Source organism: Sinohyriopsis cumingii, chromosome 17, assembly GCF_028554795.1.
Source record: "Sinohyriopsis cumingii isolate HCF-2022 chromosome 17, ASM2855479v2, whole genome shotgun sequence".
In the NCBI taxonomy this organism is placed as follows: domain Eukaryota; kingdom Metazoa; phylum Mollusca; class Bivalvia; order Unionida; family Unionidae; genus Sinohyriopsis; species Sinohyriopsis cumingii.
The window spans coordinates 103,960,300-103,981,890 of record NC_142977.1 but is presented as its reverse complement, the minus strand read 5'-3'; the positions used below and the strand labels follow the sequence as shown (position 1 = coordinate 103,981,890).

The 21,591-nt window shown below is 34.6% G+C and overlaps 1 protein-coding gene across 3 annotated transcripts in view; it reads right to left on the bottom strand.

Moving 5' to 3' along the window:
* Window positions 1–21,591, bottom strand: part of LOC149779592 (DNA mismatch repair protein Mlh1-like) — a 302,826-nt gene that overhangs the window by 125,085 nt on the left and 156,150 nt on the right. The window lies entirely within an intron of this gene.

The window sequence follows — 21,591 nt, the reverse complement described above, 5'->3', positions numbered from 1 at the left end:
AGATCATTTTTTTGATCTAGTCAAAATAATGTTACCTGACTGGAAATATTGTACAAAAACTCTCATACAAATGGACAAAAATACTTGCACAGTGACCCAAGCTTTCGACCCTCATTGGGACAAGAAACTCAAAGACATGTGCCACAATAAAAATTTGTGCCATTCTCAAAAAAAAAATCCTCCCTCTTTTGAAGTCAAACTCCTGACCAAATTTGAAAATTTTCTGATTTGTCCTAACCTGACCTGTTCTTGAACAGATTAGATAAGACATTTTCCATTAGCAGGACTGACAGCGAGTTATAAGTATTGTGTGCTATTTACATATATGACAAAAGGACCTGAATAATTTTGATTACAGCCATCTGGGGCAATTGAAGTAATTTACAGGGCAACTAGAAACATCTGCTAGGCAATCCATTTTTCAAAGTTGGTTGCTCAATGACAACCATGGATTTTCGAAAATGTTCTACCCTTGTTTAGGACCAACTCAAGGGCACCATAGAAAGTCTTTTGGTGAATACCCCATGTTGATATGATATTTCATTTCGGCGGAGCAGTGACAAGAATATTTTCATCTTGGCTGCCATATCTGAGGTCAGATCAGCACAGCCGTCATTTAGGATCAAAGCAATATCATTAATTGTCTTCTGGTGAAAACCCCATTTCAATATGACTTTCCATTAAGAAGTAGTAGCAAGATTTTCATGATGGCTGCCACATCAGCACCATTTTTATTTGGTGCCAACTTGACATAAGAAGTCTGCTGGTGAAAACCCAACTGTGAGTACAACTTTCTTTCAAGGAAGAGCAAGACTAGGAAACTTGCACTAATGGGCAGACAACAGACAACAGGCTCTGGTCTATGACCAGCAGAGCCATACCTGTCAACCCCTTGAGATGAAAACCTGCACACCAGACCAATAAAAACCTTACAAAGATCTATATAAAAAACTTCACAAAAAAATGTTTTCATACAATATATAAGATCAACAGTTTTAAAACAACAAAAATGCCATAAACAAATTCTACACACATTTACATAATTATTTACATCTCTGAAACTTGATTTTATTTTAGTCTTTTGATTTTGAGTGTGTTGTAAAACACACGCCATTATATGCACTATTCATTATATGCCATTATATGCACTATTCAATGAAATCAAGGGTTTAAAGACTATGCAGCAGGTGTCAATGTTTATTTTACACTGTTAAAATGATGTAGTGTGTCTGCATTCAGGGACTTCCTACAATCTGTATGTATTTTTGTCATCATAGAAAAAGATCTCTCACAGTCTGCATTGTTGTGAGGCATGATATGCAGTCATAAATAACTAATTTCAGATTTGGGAAGCAGACGCCACCAGTACTTATTGTCTGGCTGATAATATCCGGCCAGCAGCTACAAAAGCTCCTTTTCTGGCGATCGTCTGTTAATACAGGCACACACTCATCAGGCAGCATGCAATAATCCTCAAACTCATTTTTAAGTGCTTCATAATCCAGGTGTGGAGCAACTCAAAACGAAAGTGTCACTACTAGTAAAAAAAAAAAAATGTGCAAGGTATTTTCAAAAATGAATTTTCAATGTGCAATATTATTAACTTCTTTGGATTTATCATGGTCTCATTATTACATATTAATATTTTTCCCCACATAAACCCTTAGTCCTGTAATATAAGACCTTGCCCTGATATTTCTTTTTGGGCCGTCGAAGTCTTACTGCCAATAATGGCACTGTGTAGCATGTTCTGATGTTGATTAACATTGGAACAATACGTCAAAAATTTTCAGAAGTATCTCACACACTTGGCATCCCATATCAGCGCTTTTCTACAAATTAAAGTTTTGGTCAGACTTTACATACACTGGTGTCTTTTTCCTAATAAATTCAAATTCCCACTCAAGCAAATGGACATGTTTTCAAATTCAGGTGGCCTACATTTCAGTTGGCCGGAATGTGATGAAGTTGGGAATACTGAAATCAGTTAAAAGGATCACAAGAATCTTGAACAAAACAAAGCTATCTAAACACTTTCTTCATCATTAATATATTTTTTATTCATTTCATTAAAAAAAGGATATTTCAGCTTAATCCAATTTCAGCATTCCTGGCTTCCATCGCTTTCCAAAGCATATTAGAGTCATCCTCCATGTTGCTTGGGTATAGCTAAAAAAGATTCTGCATCCAGACCTGTCAACCATGACGAATCCGTCTCAGTAAGGCAGTTGATTTTTTTTTACGTAAGATTGACCAGTTTTCAGTAAGGTGTAACAAAATATCAATAACTGCTATTGTAATGCTGGAAAATGTAATTAATATACTGACACATCGACGATAAACATTATGTTCAACTGAAAAGTTTGTAAAGTATGCGTAGACTTTATTTACCACTAGTACAGTTGCACAAACTCTAGTTCCTAACCCTATGCAGCTTAATGGCTCGTTGCTATCTCTCATCTTGACATCATTCTTGGAAATTCTTTTCCGTTTCACGTGATGATGGCAATCATATCTCCCGCCATGAGACATACTCAAATTGGCATGTGATGTCCAATAAATGTAAACGTGTCCTTTCCAGCTTTTATTCACAAGACTATGAATACTCCTTTTTATTTTTCTGTGTTGATTATGAACACTTTTCCAGAAGCTTATTTTCCGTTTTGTCTTAAACATGCATTGCTTTCTGGATGCCATTTTCAAAAATTCTATAATCAACAGTTTGATCATGCAGACGCTTTGCATGAACAAATAATTACATTTTAAAGCGTCTGGTATGCTGATGTAAAGTCAGTCTGGTTCTCTGACTAATTTCACTAATTCTAAGATGAAACCCAGATCCAAATAAAACACGGATGAACCAATTATCCGGATTTTTTGGCAACGATCATTTTTCTGTAGTTTTTGCTAGTATGCCGTAAGTTTGTATTTTAAGGGTAATTTTCGTAAGACTTACGGCAAAATCCTAAGAGTTGGCAGGTCTGTGGATCATACTTGATTTTTTAAAACAAAAATTACATCCAGACTTGCAAGATATAATAAAAAAATGTAAATTTGATAAAGAAAACATGAATTTTTATAAGAAAAAAAAAATCTTCAAATGACTGAATGGCCATACAATTAAGAAAATGAAGAAAAAAAACCTACAAATTATGCATAATCGATACCTGTAATCAATGACTGAGAGTGACCAAACTCTTCAACATGCATTGCAGAAGTATACTGAAAATGTACAAGAAAAAACTCACTCAAATGTATGTTGATGGTACTTGAGATAGGAAAAACTTACATTCGCTGAGCCCTCAAACTGAAGATCACTAAAGCGGCAAGAATATTTTCCTACACTGGCTATATTTAACCAGTAACTGATTACTCTGTAACTGTTGGGGATCAAACATAGCTAGGATATATAAAATGCAAAATTGTGCCGCAGCTAAATGCTCCCCTTGAAACACAATTTGTACTTCTATGTGGAGAACTGAGACAGCAGAAGTTCAAACCTGAATGAATCTCGTAAATTTATATAGATGTGGCTAAGATTAAAATAATGACATGTAATCTTAATGATCAATTTAAAATTCCCAATTTAAATGTTGCCTCTAGTTTTCTGGTGCCGTGATTTTGAATTTACTTTCATAACAACTATGAAAATGCCAGGTCTGTTTATAACTTTAATGACATGTACGTTGGTTATGCAAATGAGAGTCAGCTAAAGTCTTCATTTTTTGGTTTAATTTGGATAATTATGAAATATTTAACTCCATAGGAAAATGAGTATTGTTGTGTATATCTATACTGTATTTAACTTTGTCAATGCCTGTAGATTGTAAGGGTCATTTGTAAATTAAATAATAGCTCATTTTTGTCCGTGATTGTAGATTAATACTTTTAGATAAATATGTAAATATATTTACATGGTCTTTTGACTTTAGAATGTCTTAGAAGGTGAACTTGTTTACAAATATGATGGTATAATGACCCACATTTTGATCATCTTTGTATTTTGGCTTCTTATATAAGGCTGTGATCAACAGAATCATTTATTCCTATCCAAACATCAGTCTTTGTGGGCTCAAGTTCAGTTATGTTCAGTTGTAATTTGTGAGGAATTATTTAAATTATTCATTGGAATTACAAAGTGCTCATTTACATTTTGGACTAAATCAATATTTTGGGATTATTGTGAATTCATTAAAAGACATTCTGGATTATATCATTATGATACATCAAGATTGTCAGTACTTCAGCTCATTCAAATGTTAGCACATCAGCACATTCTATACTGGAATTCATTTGGAATACTCTATACTTTTGGCCATGTGATAGAACTTTTAGGATTAGTTGGGTTTAATTCACAATACTGTAAGTTCTGTATACAATTTTCACTTTCTATTGTAGGGGACTAAATTATTTGTTGACTTTGTTTCAACTTGTTTGTTTTTATTTTTCTGGTTCTTTAAGATCAAAGAGAATAACCAGCCTTTGAAGTAGCTGATCACCAGAGTTTAAATGAGCAAAATTTGACTATTTATTGCTGCAAAGGTTTACAGTAACTGAAATGTGAAAAGAATTGATCTCCATATACCACAAAATCTGAACACGATGCTATATTACAAATTAATATAAATGTATAATACAGTCACAATAGCTGTTTCAAGTTGTACGTACCATATATAGTCACCTAAAAGCTGGATGCAATTGCAAAATGTTACGGATCCAGAACTGGGATTTTTAGCATTAATCAGCAGAACATATGACAAAGACCCTATTTGCCCGTGCATTATGTGATGGCAGATTAGGGTCTATGTTGTTTGCAGAGGGATCTGCCTTACACAGTACATGTGAAATGTATTCTGAATGGTGTATTGAGACATATCACGTCACAGAATAATTTCACATTCATTTTCCATACATTTTATTGTCATTTTTATGTCAGTCATTAGGATTTGTACATATTGCTTATGTTGTACTTTATATAGTAGAGACTTCATGAACCTAGTCATTACTGAGTTACCCTTTGAAACTATTCTTAGTTTCTGATGGACACAATCTCAATTTCAAGCTTCAATTACCAGCAGTCTGTAGTTTTGATCAATAACTTGGCTAATAAATGAATTCTGACTGGAACTTAAAGCCACTAAGAAAAACAATTTTTGCTTATTAGAGCTGGCTTGGTACCATGTTTTCAAACTAATTTTGAATCATTTTTCATACTTGACCAACAGTTTGTAACCTTCTAAAAAGATAGTCATTGCCGACCGACATTTTATAAACATAATAATGAATTATCTGCATTTTCATGAAAAACGCTAATATCTAACCATCTGATCAGAAGGTTAATTTAGCTGCCTAATTATGCTATACTAATTGCTACAGATTAAATACATACCATGCCGATTGCGATCTTTTACAGTTTTACTTTTCCTGAATTTGTCAATACGGAATAAAGATATGCATTTATGCTTTGTTTCTGCCTGAAAAAGAATCAATACAACTGCAGGAGAACAATGGACTGATCGAAAATTACTAATTTATTTTTCGCAAAGTCACAAAACACTAATCTGGAAACATGAAGGAGAATACAATTTTGGTTCAAATGCCTTGGACTTCTGAGCAAAACTAATAAACCTGAGCCAATCTACACTTGGCAACTTTTTATTTCTCATCGGCCATGGAAGCAAAAATTAACAAAGTTACACATAATGATGTGCAAACCATCAACCCAGTTAAATCATAATCATTGTTTTATCTAGAAACTTTTTATCTACCTTATCTAGCACAAATCTTTGCCACTAAAAACAACAGATAAAATGTCACGAACGACTTTAAAGAAATTGGTACCATCTGTAAAGTCTCATAAATGCAATTGTCTGACAAAGGAATGCCAGATAGTCAAGACAAAAATAAATTAATGCCATATATACTCACTTATATGATAAGCCAAACCACAAAAAAAACCCACAAAGATCCTGATCTGCCATAGCATAATGCACCGGATATCTGGGTCTGTGCTATTTGTTTGAAGTAATCAGTTGAACAAACAACAGAGACCCTGATCGGCAGATGCATTATGCTACAGCAGATCAGGATCTTTGTTATTTGCAATATGACTCAGTTATAAGCGAGTATATAAGATATTTGCAAACTCAAACACTTCAGTTAATATTATCAATTATAACTGTCTGAAATAGTATAAACAAAAGTACCATGAAAGAGACCTCAGTGATCTCTCTCACTAAAAACGATGCAAGTCATTTCAGATCCAGCAGTTTTCATTTTAATTTGATAATGAGGATCCTGTTGCTGTATCACTACGAGCTCCACATAACTTTCATAAATGGGACTCAGATCATATAAAATCTTCAAGCATTATTTAAAATATAAGCAAGCAATATGAGCCCCTGTGACGTTGAAAATTTAAATCACATTGCCAAAACAAGAGCCCCTCAAAAGGACCGGTGCTCAACTGGGAGAAAAAAAATTCCAGGAATTCAAGATAACAAAATTTCTTCCTATTAACTTTGGAGTGCTGAAAATATCTCTGATATTCTTCAGTGAGAACAAGATTTTCAAATTCGTTGCTGTGGTGGACATATTACAGAATGTCATCTTCATACGATTTTCATTCAGGACCAAGCAGACATAATTTTGAAAGTTTTTTGGTGAAAACCCCATTTCAGTATGACCATCTAATCATGAGGTCAAGCAGCAGCAAGGTTTGCAAGACAGACACTGTAGCAGCCATATTGGACATACAAATGGCACCAATTTCAGTCTTTTCATGAAAACCTCATTTTGATATAGACATTAATTTGAGAGGATTACAGAAAACAATATTTTCAAGATGACCACCATGGTGGCCATATTGAAGGTCAGTAGCCATAATATGAAGTCTTTTAGTAAAATCATATGATCATCCATTCAGAAGGAGTACCTATAACAAGTTTATCAAGATGGCTGCTGTGGTGGCCATATGCTATGTCAGAGCAGCACCATTTTCATATTGGTCCAAAACATGACCAGGGAATTAATCTGTAAAGTACCAAGGCAATCGGGGCCCCGAGTGGTCTAAAGCACTCTCCGTTACGAATCACTGCCATCTCACCTCTGTCTGCGTGGGTTCGAGTCTAGGATTTCGCCAATGTGGATATGTGAGAAAGCTTGCCAGTAGCTTCTTGTGGGTTGGTGGTTCTTCCCGGGTTCTTCCTCCACCATTACTACTGGCTGCCATGCATAGCCTATCGTGTGCTGAAAAATGGCGTTAAACCCCACAACAATAACAACAACAACCAAGGCAATCCTCATTGTAGTTTAGAGAAGCAGCAACAACAGGTACAAGATTATCTCATAAATATATGTGCAGATCTTCTGCATTATCAAATTGATATAAGTTTGATCAAAATCTGATCTAAAACAGTCACAAAAGTTTTGGCAAGCTCAGCTAATTAGATGCAAGATCACATCATTAATATGCATAGATCTTGCTCAAAACTGCTCCGAGATCTAATAAGCACAAGACTATTTAAAAAGCTTGAACAAAATCTGATCAAAGTTTCCTGATCATGTTACGGAAATCAGGAGAGTAGTGAAAAGTGGAAAAGAAGAGACGATTAATGTTAAATTTATTTAAACATTTTGGACTAAATACTTTAAACATCCAATATCTTGATTATATTAACCTAATTAACCAAGTCTGATTTAATCTGGGTCACAAATACAGTCTCTCCAATGGTAAGAAGACATCCAATCAGATGCAAGATCAATCCATCAATTACTGATATATCTCAGTCACAATAGATCTCACTGGCTATACTGATGATATACACCTAGTTATAAAGTCGATAAGTGCTGTGCAGTTTCCTCATTCAAAATAAGTTAAAACAATTTTAGAAGTTTAGAGTTGTTTAAAATAATGAATAAATCTCATAAAGACAGTGTAACTTTCTTTTCTCAATGTTGTATAAAATAAAGCAAGCTGTTTAAAGACTGCTCCAGTGGCCCAGTGGTTAGAGTGTCTGTCTCGAATGCAGGAGGTTGCAGGTTCAAACCCTGGCCAAGTCACACCAAGGACTTTTAAAAAATGTTACTAACTGCTGCCTCACTAGGTGCTCAGTATTAAGAGTTTAGCGTTAGGGCTGGTCGGCCTGGTTTCAGGATACTGTGTCTGGGTGGGACATCATGCAACATGTCAGCGGCGTGATACCCCAGTGCTAGGCATCACTATGAACTGCCACACTGCCGACATTGTAGCAATATGACTGATAAAATTTTAAGGCCACTTTAAAAATCCAAACCAGGCACACACACACACACACACACAAACACACAAAATGCTAATAAGTGTGTTGGTTCCAATGTTTTCTCCTAGTACAGTATGTACGTGGTCATAATCTCAATCGGGATAAATTTAGCTATGGTTAGTATTTATCCTTGCAATGAAGTATAATAAAACCTATTTTGAGAGACCACTGCTATGGAGAGACAACTCATATTGGGAAATCAATTTATCAGTGCAGATTAATCGACAATACAATGACCTGTCCTGCAATAGTGCCTGTTTTGAGACCATTAGTTTTTCAAAGAAAGGGTGATCTTTCAAGACAGGTTCTATTATATATTAATAGGGTTTTGAAAAAATTTTACATATATTCAAGGACTCTAAGTACTTTTCTGGATCATTTCCAATCTCTGGTTTTTTAATAAAAAGCTCTGGCTTATAATTAATGACTTAAAATACAAACTTGCAATTGTTTTATTATTATTTAAACATTCTGTATCCACCCAATGTGTAATATATGTCAACTGTGACTGTCTGAAACAATCTGAAAGTTTAGGTATATTTTATTTGCTAATTTATGCACAATATTAAATAAATCCTTCTCCATTCAAATTAATCAAACACGACAAGCAGCAGAAAAAAAACACAAATAAAAAATAAACACATCAATCACATTGCTAAAGACTTTCTTGCCCAACATCTGGTGCCATTTTTTTTAAGGTACAGAATGGTCCACTAACTAAATATATTGTTAAAATATAATCAATCTGTTTGAAAAGTTTTCAGTTTGAAGAAACCCATCTGGAAATGGAAATGTTTCATATGCAAGTGCTATAAATAGAAAATAAGGACAGTACATGCAAGTCTACAATGGACAAATGTACTCTTAAGTTATTCTTACACAGTAGTTTTCTTTTTTTGAGTATTCTCAAATTTATATGTGTGGGACTTAAAGAGATGACAATAAAAATGACAAACAACTTTTTATTGCTTTAATTTTTTATGTACCAAAAAAAACTGTAATCCATAAACAGGTGATCATAAAACATAATTAGGTTAAAAAAGCACAATGATGGTGTCAAAAGCATAATGGTTGGCATTTATGGATCATAAAATTAAATTTAACAACTTTATTTAAAAAACGTGTTATATCTTCTAGGAATATTATTCATCTGCATTCGGTAAATCCCAGGCATGGAAAACTCCATAAATATTATTCTTCATTTAATTTTACCTTATTGGGGTTTTAAATAGTATTAACTTTCCATTCAAACTTTTCTTTTAAAAATAACAAATTTTTTCACTGAAAAAGTAAAACTTCTTTGAACAATGCAAGTTTAATTTAAACAACAATTTTCCAAATATAGCAGTCACAAGTAAAATCCCAAAAGGAAACTCACTTCAACTTTTTGTGAACATTTCTTGAAAGACCACACATTCTGCCAAAAAATAATGGTCTCTCATGACAGGTTACTTGCCAACTGTACCAATTACAAGTACATGGGGTATTTTAAATTTTCTGAATATTTTGTTTTAACTTTATTGCTGCTTTGAACCTGTCAATAAATTTAAAACCAATCAATAGATTAAAAAAGCATTCTTTCAACTTATCTGCAACTGTTCATGAAGCATGCTTGACACCTCCAGATATATGAATGAAACATAACATGAAAACAATGTAAAAATATCTTCAGAAAATAAGTCTGTTATTGAGCAAAAAGCATACTGTAAAATCCAAGTGTTTCTATGGCACTCTCTCACTGATATCAAAGATGACTCTCACTAATATCAAAGAAGACTCTCATTTATATCAAGGATGACTCATTGATATCAAGGATGACAACCACTGATATGAAGGAATACAATGATGTAAAGAATGACACTCATCGATATCAAGGATGACTCTCACTAATATCAGGATGATACATTAATATCAAGGATGACTCAATGATATCAAGGGTGACTCACTGATTTCAAGAATGACACTCACTCATATCAAGGATGACTCATTGATATCAAGGATGACTCATTGACATCCAGGATCACTCCCACTTTTAATGCCCCAAAGAATTATTTGAAGCTCACAAAAGTTTTTGCAGAATGGGTCCCAGATTTATTGACAGCTATCAATAACAGATTTGAAAATGCTGCACAGCTAATCACCAAATTTGAAAAGAGGGGCTGGAAGTGTTCGAATACAATTGTCACAGGTGATGAAACATGGATTAACTTGCTGGACTGACAAAAGAGTTTTCATACACACTTTCTGTTCATTGAAAAAGCCCCTGTTGTCCAATTACTTGTGCCAGATACTCCTATTGTCACAGGACACTTTAATGCCTTCACTGTGTTGCCAAATGTTGTGGAACACTACCATCTGCATACATAAGGTATCCTTCTACTTGATGACAACACATCAATGCATAAATCAGCCATCATATCTTCGCTAGCCAAGGTTCTGATATGTTAACCCTATCTACACCTTGGTGGATCAAGCATATATTTTAGCGCTTTGTCCTAGTGACACCTACTGGATTTCAAGAGTTGCCTCCCTTAGTACGTAATGCCAACTAACCAATATTGTGTAACAGCGATGCATTGTAAATTGGCTGAAAACGGTGGAGGCAATTTATTTTACATAGTGTCAAATTGCAAAATTTAATCAGCATCTGCATTAATTAGAGACTTGAGAGGCTTGCTTGTAGATTTTTTTTTTAAATGTCAGCAAATTCTCGACGCACAATGATCCAAATGATCAGTCACATTACCATACCCAGGTAGTACATATTCTGTACCTTTCCACTAATTGCAAGTTAAAATTTAAAAAAGAAACTTTCCCTTCCAAGATGGTAATGATACCATTGTCCAATTGCTTAGTCATCTGGTACTTTCAAGCATCCGGAATAGTGAGAGCTAAGTCAATACTGACTGAATACACCATCTTAAATTATGCACATCCTGAGATTCCAATGAACGACAGCAGTGACAGATCACCTAGAAAATGACTTGGCATTGTCCAGTTTGTACAGATGGTCAATCATTAATAGCTCTGGAACATGCTATCATAACTGGTTTTAATTTTTTTATCAGCAGTACTTTGAACCCCAGCTGAGTCATACCAAAGACTTATAAAAATGGTACTAACAGCATTAAAAGGTTAGTGTTAGGACTGGTCGGCATGTTGTCAGGATAATGAGACTGAGTGGGGCATCATGCTACATGTCTGTGGCATGATGTCCCATTGCTAGACATCACTATAAACTGCCAAACTTCAAATATTGTAGCAATATGACTGAAAAAATTGTTAAAGCTACATTAAAAATCTAATTCACACAAACACACACAGGATTAGGCCTCATTTTATGTCTATCAATGTCACTGCCTGTTGGTTTAAATCGATAATTTTTTATCAAATAAATATTTTGATCTTTTTTATTTCTTTTTAAGATTCTTACCAATTCATATTAACCACTGGAGAGCTATCTGGTTTGCAGCACAACTCTGGGCTGAATTGTCTGAGAAAAGTTTGCAGCACAACTCTGGGCTGAATTGTCTGAGATAAGTTTGCAGCACAACTCTGGGCTGAATTGTCTGAGATAAGTTTGTAGCACAACTCTGGGCTGAATTGTCTGAGATAAGTTTGTAGTACAACTCTGGGCTGAATTGTCTGAGATAAGTTTGCAGCACAACTCTGGGCTGAATTGTCTGAGATAAGTTTGCAGCACAACTCTGGGCTGAATTGTTTGAGAGAAATTTGTATCACAAGTCTGGGCTGAATTGTCTGAGATAAGTTTGTAGCACAACTCTGGGCTGAATTGTTTGAGATAAGGTTGTAGCACAACTCTGGGCTGAATTGTCTGAGATAAGTTTGTAGCACAACTCTGGGCTGAATTGTCTGAGATAAGTTTGTAGCACAACTCTGGGCTGAATTGTCTGAGATAAGTTTGCATCACAACTCTGGGCTGAATTGTCTGAGATAAGTTTGTAGCACAACTCTGGGCTGAATTGTCTGAGATAAGTTTGCATCACAACTCTGGGCTGAATTGTCTGAGATAAGTTTGTAGCACAACTCTGGGCTGAATTGTCTGAGATAAGTTTGTAGCACAACTCTGGGCTGAATTGTCTGAGATAAGTTTGTAGTACAACTCTGGGCTGAATTGTCTGAGATAAGTTTGCAGCACAACTCTGGGCTGAATTGTCTGAGATAAGTTTGCAGCACAACTCTGGGCTGAATTGTTTGAGAGAAATTTGTATCACAAGTCTGGGCTGAATTGTCTGAGATAAGTTTGTAGCACAACTCTGGGCTGAATTGTTTGAGATAAGGTTGTAGCACAACTCTGGGCTGAATTGTCTGAGATAAGTTTGTAGCACAACTCTGGGCTGAATTGTCTGAGATAAGTTTGTAGCACAACTCTGGGCTGAATTGTCTGAGATAAGTTTGCATCACAACTCTGGGCTGAATTGTCTGAGATAAGTTTGTAGCACAACTCTGGGCTGAATTGTCTGAGATAAGTTTGCATCACAACTCTGGGCTGAATTGTCTGAGATAAGTTTGTAGCACAACTCTGGGCTGAATTGTCTGAGATAAGTTTGTAGCACAACTCTGGGCTGAATTGTCTGAGATCAGTTTGTAGCACAACTCTGGGCTGAATTGTCTGAGATAAGAACTGAAAATTGCTCCAACAGTCTTTTTTAAATTACATGTATTTTGATTAAGCTTTGCATTCTGCCTTTTCTATATATAATTTCCAAATACCACTGAATAGGGGTTTGACCATTTTTTTGTCCATCCAGCATGTACACCAAGTTCATATTCAACCTTGTCTGATGTTCAAAACCACCCACTGGTATTTCCTGTAACCTTTCTAATTTTTTCCAATAACTGATATATTTCATCTGAACAAGAACTATGTTGGGAACTAGCCATTTTGATTTTTCGAAGTTACCAGTATTTTTAAACATGCATCTGTACAACTTTCTTGATGAATGCAAGGTTAAACCTATGACAGAATGGCTCTTCTGGGATCCAATGTGCCAATCAAATTTAGTTGAACAACCATTCATGTCAAGCTGAAGTACCCCAACGTGTAAACAGTTGTCGATACACAAAGCAGGAGGAAAATGTGTCAAAAATGCTTCATCTCAAGTGGGAAGAAGCTCAGTCAATCAGATTCAAGATTACATCATTAAGATGCTTAACTCTTGTTCATAATAAAAGCTCATGGGACATGATAATTTGAGCTAATTTACCAAGCCTGGATCACAAAGGGTTTTGTTACGTGTTTAGGCTCAAATAAACAGTAACACTGAAAGAGTGAAAACAACAAGCTTTTTAAAATTTAACAAATAATTTATTTTCCTGGAAAATTCTGTAAAAGTGAAAAAAGGAGAAGAACAAATTAAATTGCAAAAGTCCTAGTAATAAATGTTCTAATAATTTCAACTTCAAATCCCGATGGAAAATCCAAGATGGATGACAATGACGTATGCTGTAGTCAGTACTGTGCTTATCTACAATTCCTTGTAGTAATACAAAAAATGGCACTCCGGTATTGGAAATCAAAATTAAATTTGTAAGTAATGTCTTTCCAAAATTTCAGTGTGAGCACTCCTCAAAATATTTCCAGAAAATACAGAATTAATCCTTTTGAAATCCAACTGATCTGAAGAATTATAGCTCAAATCTGGCTACAACAAATTAACTTGACATCAGTATGAAAAGCCCCAAACTGAGAAATCTCTCTCAAAACAAAGATTATATTGTATCATAAGATGCAGTTTCGACATTCCCCCAAGTTGCGAAATCAGAGGGGGGGGTCACATGATCATGTTTATATCACATACACAGAATATGACCTTCATTAGACCAATGATTTTATTCCCAGAACAATAAAAAAAAGTGTTTACTTCTTAACCCATGCAGTCCCATCATGACTTTGACAACAACCAATCATTTTAAAATAAAATAGAACTTTATTTACTAATTCTGAATCCAGGTCAGAATTTAGATCAACACCTGTTGTTTATAAACAGTCAAGGTCAAACAATTTTCTGAAAAAGTATCATCTCTAGTGAATAAATTTACATTACAATAGCATGTAAGAAAATAAAAATTTAAAACTAACAAACAAGCAATTAAATTAATATATATATATATATATATATATATATATATATATATATATATATATATATTAAATCAGATATACGTAACACCTTCCCCCATAAAAAAAAAGAAGAAAGATTTATATGATATAAATACCCTTATGAAATACAAAAGGTGTACATGAAATAATACATTTCTATACACGGGAAAGTGCATCTGCAATTAAATTATCTTTTCCCTTGATGTGCCTGATGTCAAAATTATATTCCTGTAACAAGAAACTCCATCTTAGTAGTCTTTGATTTTTATTTTTCATCTTGCCAATGAAAGTAAGGGGGTTGTGGTCACTAAATACAACAATCGAGGAAGGAGCTGAACTAAGGTAAACTTCAAAATGTTGGAATGCCAATATCAAAGCCAAACATTCCTTCTCAATTGTTGAATAATTCCTTTGGTGCTTATTTAGTTTCTTGGAAAAATAGCACACTGTATGATCAATACCAAATTCATCTTCTTGAATCAAAACTGCTCCAACCCCAACATCACTTGCATCAACAGACAGTTTAAAAGACTGGCTGAAATTTGGAGCTGTAAGAACTGGTGCGCTTTTAAGTATGACTTTCAACTTGTCAAAGGCTTCCTGACATTTTTCACTGTAAAGGAATTTGTTTTTCTTACTTAATAAATTTGTCAGGGGTTCAGCAATGTCAGAAAAATTGGAACAAAATTTTCAATAGTATCTGGCCATACCCAAAAATCACATCAGTTGCTTTTTGTTAACAGGCATGGGAAATTCAGAGATAGCCTTGATCTTAGCATCTATAGGTTTAACTTGTCCATGTCCCACAATGTGTCCTAGAAATGAAACACTAGCACGGCAGAACTCACTTTTAAATAAATTGTCAAACATGCATCTATGAGTCTGTCAAAGAATTTCTGAATCGTTGATAAATGTTCTTTCCAGGTGTCATTGTAGACCATGACATCATCGATGTAAGCATCACAATTGTCTAGACCAGAGGTAATCATATTCATGAGGCGTTGAAATGTACTTGGCGACCCTTTCATCCCAAATGGCATTACTTTATATTGGTAAAGTCCATCTGGAGTCACGAATGCCGAAATTTCCTTTGCTCTTTCCGTTAGTGGAATCTGCCAAAATCCTTTCAGAAGGTCAAATTTGGTGACATACTTGACATTCCCAATCTTATCAATACAGTCATCGATTCTTGGTAATGGGAATGAATCTGTTTTTGTCACACTATACACCTTCCTATAATCAGTACACATACGGAAAGTTTTATCTGGTTTTGGAACAAGTATGCATGGTGAACTCCAGTCACTTTTACTGGGCTCTATAAAATCATTCTCCAGCAAATATTGAATTTCCTTTTTTCAAGTATTCCTGTCTGAGAGGGTTCATCCTGAATGGGTGTTGTTTGACAGGTTTGGAATTTACAATTTCAATGTCATGGAATCTGGAAATAGTGCCCATATTCAAATAATAACTGCTTAAGTTCATTTCTTTCTTGCTCTTGCAAATGTGAAAGTTTCTGGTCCAGATCTTTCATAATTTCTGAATTCCGAAGATTTGTCATTCCAATATCAGTAGAATCTGATGTTATTCCTTCACTTAAATCTTCACAGAGTGGGACAGGTACAACTAAATTAACTGCATGTTTAACTTGGCTATCTCTTTCAATATAATGGTACTCCTATAATTTACTTAGATCCCAGGAGCACTAATATTATAATTTAACTCATTCATTTTCTTCCTAACCTTGTAAGGGCCGTAATATCTAGCCTGAAGAAAAATCTGAAGATTGAGCAAGAGAGACAGAACTTCACTATTGCAAAACTCGAAAGTTCTCTCCATTTTAGTTCCGTCAAACCATAAATGCACTTCTGACTTAAACTGCTGAATGCCAGGTTCAAGCAATCTATATTGGAAAGTTCCAGACCTAAAATTTGACCCTTCACCCAATTGGATAGAGTTAGAAAGGCCAAACTGAGTAAAAGACTTTATCACAACTTTTACTATTATTTTAGATTTTATATTCCTTAAAGGGATTGCCTCTGGAAACCTTGTTGATGCACTCATAATGGTCAACAGGTATTGGTTACCGGACTTGGTCTTAGGTAAGGGACCAACACAATCTACCATAATTCTACTAAATGGTTCATCAAAGGCAGGAATAGGTTTTAGATGAGCCTTGGGAATTTTTGATTTGGTTTTCCTAGCAGTTGACAAGTATGACAAGATATACAGTATTTGGCAACATCACTTTTGATTTTTGGCCAATAGAAGTGAGTTAAGATCTTGTGATAAGTTTTATTGATCCCTAAATGAGCAGCCAAAGAAGTTTCATGGGCAAAACTAAGTATTTCCTGTCTGTAAGGTTTTGGAACTATAATTTGATAGTTCACTGACCATTCGCCATCAGCAAGTACCTCAGGAGGTCTCCATTTTCTCATAAGAATTCCATTTTTAATGAAATAACAGACAGGAACTTCAGTGGCATCAGTTTCACTAATGGCCTTCTGAAACAAACAGGAGATAATCAGGATCTTTTTCATGTTCAACGACAAGTGATTGTCGTTTATCACCCTGATTAGAATAAGGAGAATGAGTCGCTAAAAGAGGATCACTGTGATCAATACCTTCTGATTGATCCAAACAATTAGTGAAAGTGACCTCATCAAAAGCCTGACCAATACATGTGTCAGTTAAAGGAATACTGCCCTTATCAACATCATTCTCAAGAGCATTCTTTGACATAGCTCTGGGACCTGGACAAGCTGTAAATACATCAGGGAATTCTTTTTCAATTGGATCCACTTTCTGATCCAAGCAAGGCTTGTCAGTTACAAGTGGATTAACCACAACCTTGTCTCCAGCTAGGTCACTGCCTAGTAATAAATGAATGCCCTCAGCAGGTAAAACAGAGACCATTCCAAATGTCACGGGTCCTGAAACTAAGTCTGATGACAAATTTACACAATGGAAAGGAACATCAACAAAGCCACACTCTACTCCCTGAATAAGAACACTCTCATTAGAAGAAGACTTCTCAGAAAAAGGCAAAGTACCCGACAATAAAAGACTCTGAGAAGCTCCCGTGTCCCTTAAAATTTTAATAGGGATAGGACTGGCCGAATCACCCAAGTTTTATTTACAAAAGGAACTTTATGAGTTAAAGAATACTCATCAGCAGCACGAACAGCATTTTCCAAGGTTTCAATCTGATGCTCATCAAGACAAGACTTAATGTCACTATGGACACAGTTTTGAAATCTTCAAGTAATACAAGTTGTTTGAGAGTTTCATAATCTTGCTCAACTTTCTTGGCTAAGCACTATCTATCAAATAATTGCTCTTTTCTCTAGCAAATTCGACATGAGTTTGTCCAGCTTCTTTTCTATAGTTTCTGAATTTTTGCAGATAAGCTTCAGGGACTAACTCACGACCCCTTAGGATGCATTCTTTAACCACATCATAGTCACCACTTTGGTGAACTGACAGTGAATTAAAAATATCACTAGCCTTACCAGTGAGTACACATTGTAATAACTGAGTCCAATGCTTCCATGGCCATTTCAAAACGAATAAAATATTTGTCTACTTCTCTTTCTCTGAAAGGGGGCACTAACCTAATGTTCTTGGCAAGATCAAAACTTAAATTTTAATTTGAAGTACGAATGTGTTTTTCACTTGCCAGTTCCATTTCTTTCATTTTACATTGATATTCCCTTTCTTCCTTCTCTCTTCCCTTATCTATTTCTTTTTCTTGTAACTGTATTTTCATCTGTTCTTTTTGTAATTCCATTTGTCTTTCTTTCTCTCTTTCTTTCGCTTGTAAATGCATTTGTTTTTCTTTCTCTTTGCTGTCTCTCTCTCCTCTTTCTCATATTCCAACTGCAATTGTTTTTCTTGCATTTGTCTTTCATTTTCTTCTGCTTGTAATTTCATTTGTTCTTTTTCTTTCTCTAATTTCATTTGTTCTTTCTCTTTTTCCAATTGCAACTGCATTTGCATTTGTTTTTCTCTTTCCTCTTTCTGAAGCTCCTGCTTCCTCAACTCCAATTCCATCTTGTATTTTAATTCTAATTCCTTCATTTTTATGTCAGAGTCTGATACAGATGTACTGACTGATCAAAAGCACTTTGATCCAAAACATACTTTTCTACCAAATACTGAAACAAAATATTTCTTATTTCTTGTTTCGTTAAGGAAGCCTTTACTTCAGAAAGATCATATGCTCTGGCAAGTTGAATCATCTTTTTTTAAAAGATCTAATTGTTTCTGGTAGGATTTGAAAGAAATATTTCCACTTTTAGAAAAAGCTTGTCGATCTCACTAAAGATTTAAAAAACTATGGGAATTCAAATTTCAAAAAACACAAAGTTTTCTGAAATATTTTAGCCAAAACTCAAATAACCTTAGGACAAGCACCCAATTTCTATGTTACGTGTTTAGGCTCGAAAAAACAGTAACACAGAAAGAGTGAAAACAACAAGCTTTTTAAAATTTAACAATTTATTTTCCTGGAAAATTCTGTAAAAATGAAAAAAGGAGAAGAACTTCTGGTTTTATGAATCAAATTCAAAAATAACCTAAGAATAATCCACAAATTAAATTGCAGAAGTCCTAGTAATAAATGTTCTAATAATTTCAACTTCAAATCCTGATGGAAAATCCAAGATGGATGACAATGACGTATGCTGTAGTAAGTACTGTGCTTATCTACAATTCCTTGTAGAAATAAAAATAATGGCACTCTGGTATTGGAAATCCAAATTAAATTTGTAAGTAATGTCTTTCCAAAATTTCTGTGTGAGCACTCCTCAAAATATTTCTAGAGAATAAAGAATTAACCCTTTTGAAATCCAACTGATCTGAAGAATTATTATAGCTCAAATCTGGCTACAAATTAACTTGACAACAGTATGAAAAGCCCCAAACTGAGAGATCTCTCTCAAAACAAAAATTATATTGTATCATAAGACGCAGTTTCGAAATTTTCCCAAGTTGCTAAATCGGGAAGGGGGCAGCACATGATCATGCTTATATCACATACACAGAATATGGCCTTCATTACACCAATCATTTTATTCCCAGAATAAAGAAGGAAAAAAGTATGTACTTCTTAACCCACGTAGTCCCATCATGACCTTGACAACAACCAATCATTTTAAAATAAAACAGAACTTTGTTTATTAATTCTGAATCCAGGTCAGAATTTAGATCAACACCTGTTGTTTATAAACTAACAGTCAAGGTCAAACAATTTTCTGAAAAAGTATCATCTCTAGTGAATAAATTTACATTACACCAGCATGTAAGAAAATAAAAATTTAAAACTGACAAACAAGAATTAAATTAATATATATATATATATATATATATATATATATATATATATATATATATATATATATATAATCAGATATACGTAACAGTTTAAAGAGTGGAAACAAGCTCATCCAATCCAATACATAATCACCTCAGTAATATGCATGGTTCTCAATCATTAAGGAACCTAAATGAATTACTAATCACGGCTTGAATTTAACATGAACATACTCGCAAAATGTGAGTTAAATGTGGCAAATAAAAGTTGAGATTTCAAGTTCTTGCATCTCTTTGAGAGTGCTATGCTATATATACCCTTATATTTAAATTGAGTGCTTGACCTTTGTTCGTGACTGAGGGTAGAGTTTTGGCCTACACATCTATTGTCATCTTTTGTCACCTAATTCAATAGTGATATACAAACATTAGTGTAACTCTTTTTGCAATACACAATGTCTGCAAAATAGACAGTAATATTTTCAAAAAAAAAGGAAAACAAAGTTCACTTTTGCATTGATCGCTTTACCATGCGATAAGCTATTTCGCATGTAGCTCAATACTATGGCAATACATGTACCTACTGATAACACACATAGTAAACTAGGGCACAACCATTATACTGGGATACATTTTCCATGTTAAGGATTTCATATACAAAAAATAAGAAGTATTTTGCAGATATTATCTTCAAATAGGTAACATCTGTTACCATGTCTCCTCTGATAACTTGCTTTGCTAGAACTGTTATGAACCGCTCCGATGGCCTAGTGGTTAGAGCATCCGCCTTGGATGAGATAGGTCATGGGTTTGATCCCCGGCCGAGTTATACCAAAGACTTACAAAAAATGGTCTAACAGCTGCCTCGCTTGGTGCTCAGCATCAAGAGGTTAGTGTTAGGACTGGTTGACCTGGTGTCAGGATAATGTGACTGGGTGGGACATCATGCTACATGTCTGCGGCATGATGCCCCAGTGCTAGACATCACTATAAACTGCCACATTGCAGACATCATAGCGATATTACTGAAAAATTGTTAAAGCTACGTTAAAAATCCAAATCACACAGAACTGTTATGAAGATGGTTCACTGATGATAATGGTGCCAATATTGTCCTAACTTATCAAAATGAACTGGCAATCCCTTTTATGTTTTTGCTCAATCAGGTGAAGCCGATTTATGAAAATCTTGTGGCCTAAATGTACAAACTTGTGTGCCAAGATGTGTGGCATGTCTTCTTTCTTAGTATGGTAATCAAACATGACACTGATGTAACATGGCATCCTGCCAAATATAACTTCTGACCATGCCCTTTCCGAAAATGCACCAATTTGGTTTCATACAGATTTGAAGTTCTCAATAATAGTTATGGTAAAACATTCCAATCCCTTATTGTTCCAGCGGCAAAAACTAAATTCTGTAAATGTCTGTTCTTGCAAAGGGGAGCTTCTAGTGCAGGTTTCTACTTGATCTTTAATATTTGGTAAAGTTCTTACAAGTGATTTAAGTGTTTCTGAAACCATTGCCCAATGTTAACAATCTGTTTTCCAACTGCCTTTGGACTTTTTCAAGTTTACCCTGTAGTACTTGCAAGTGTACATGCATATGCTGAAATATGTCAAACAGCACCGTTCAAAGTAAACAAATTTGTATTTTTCTGGAACAAGGCAACAAATGAGGTATTATTAGACTGAACAGATATTTCCTGAATGTAAAGGTTCCACTTTAGATAGCTAGTAAGTTAGTAATTATGATGCCTAAATATTTAATTTAGTTTTTTTAAGAAGCTACTTCCAAGAAATATGACACAAATTTTATTTCATTTTTCTGCTCACTGGCATTTTGTTTCACTTTTGT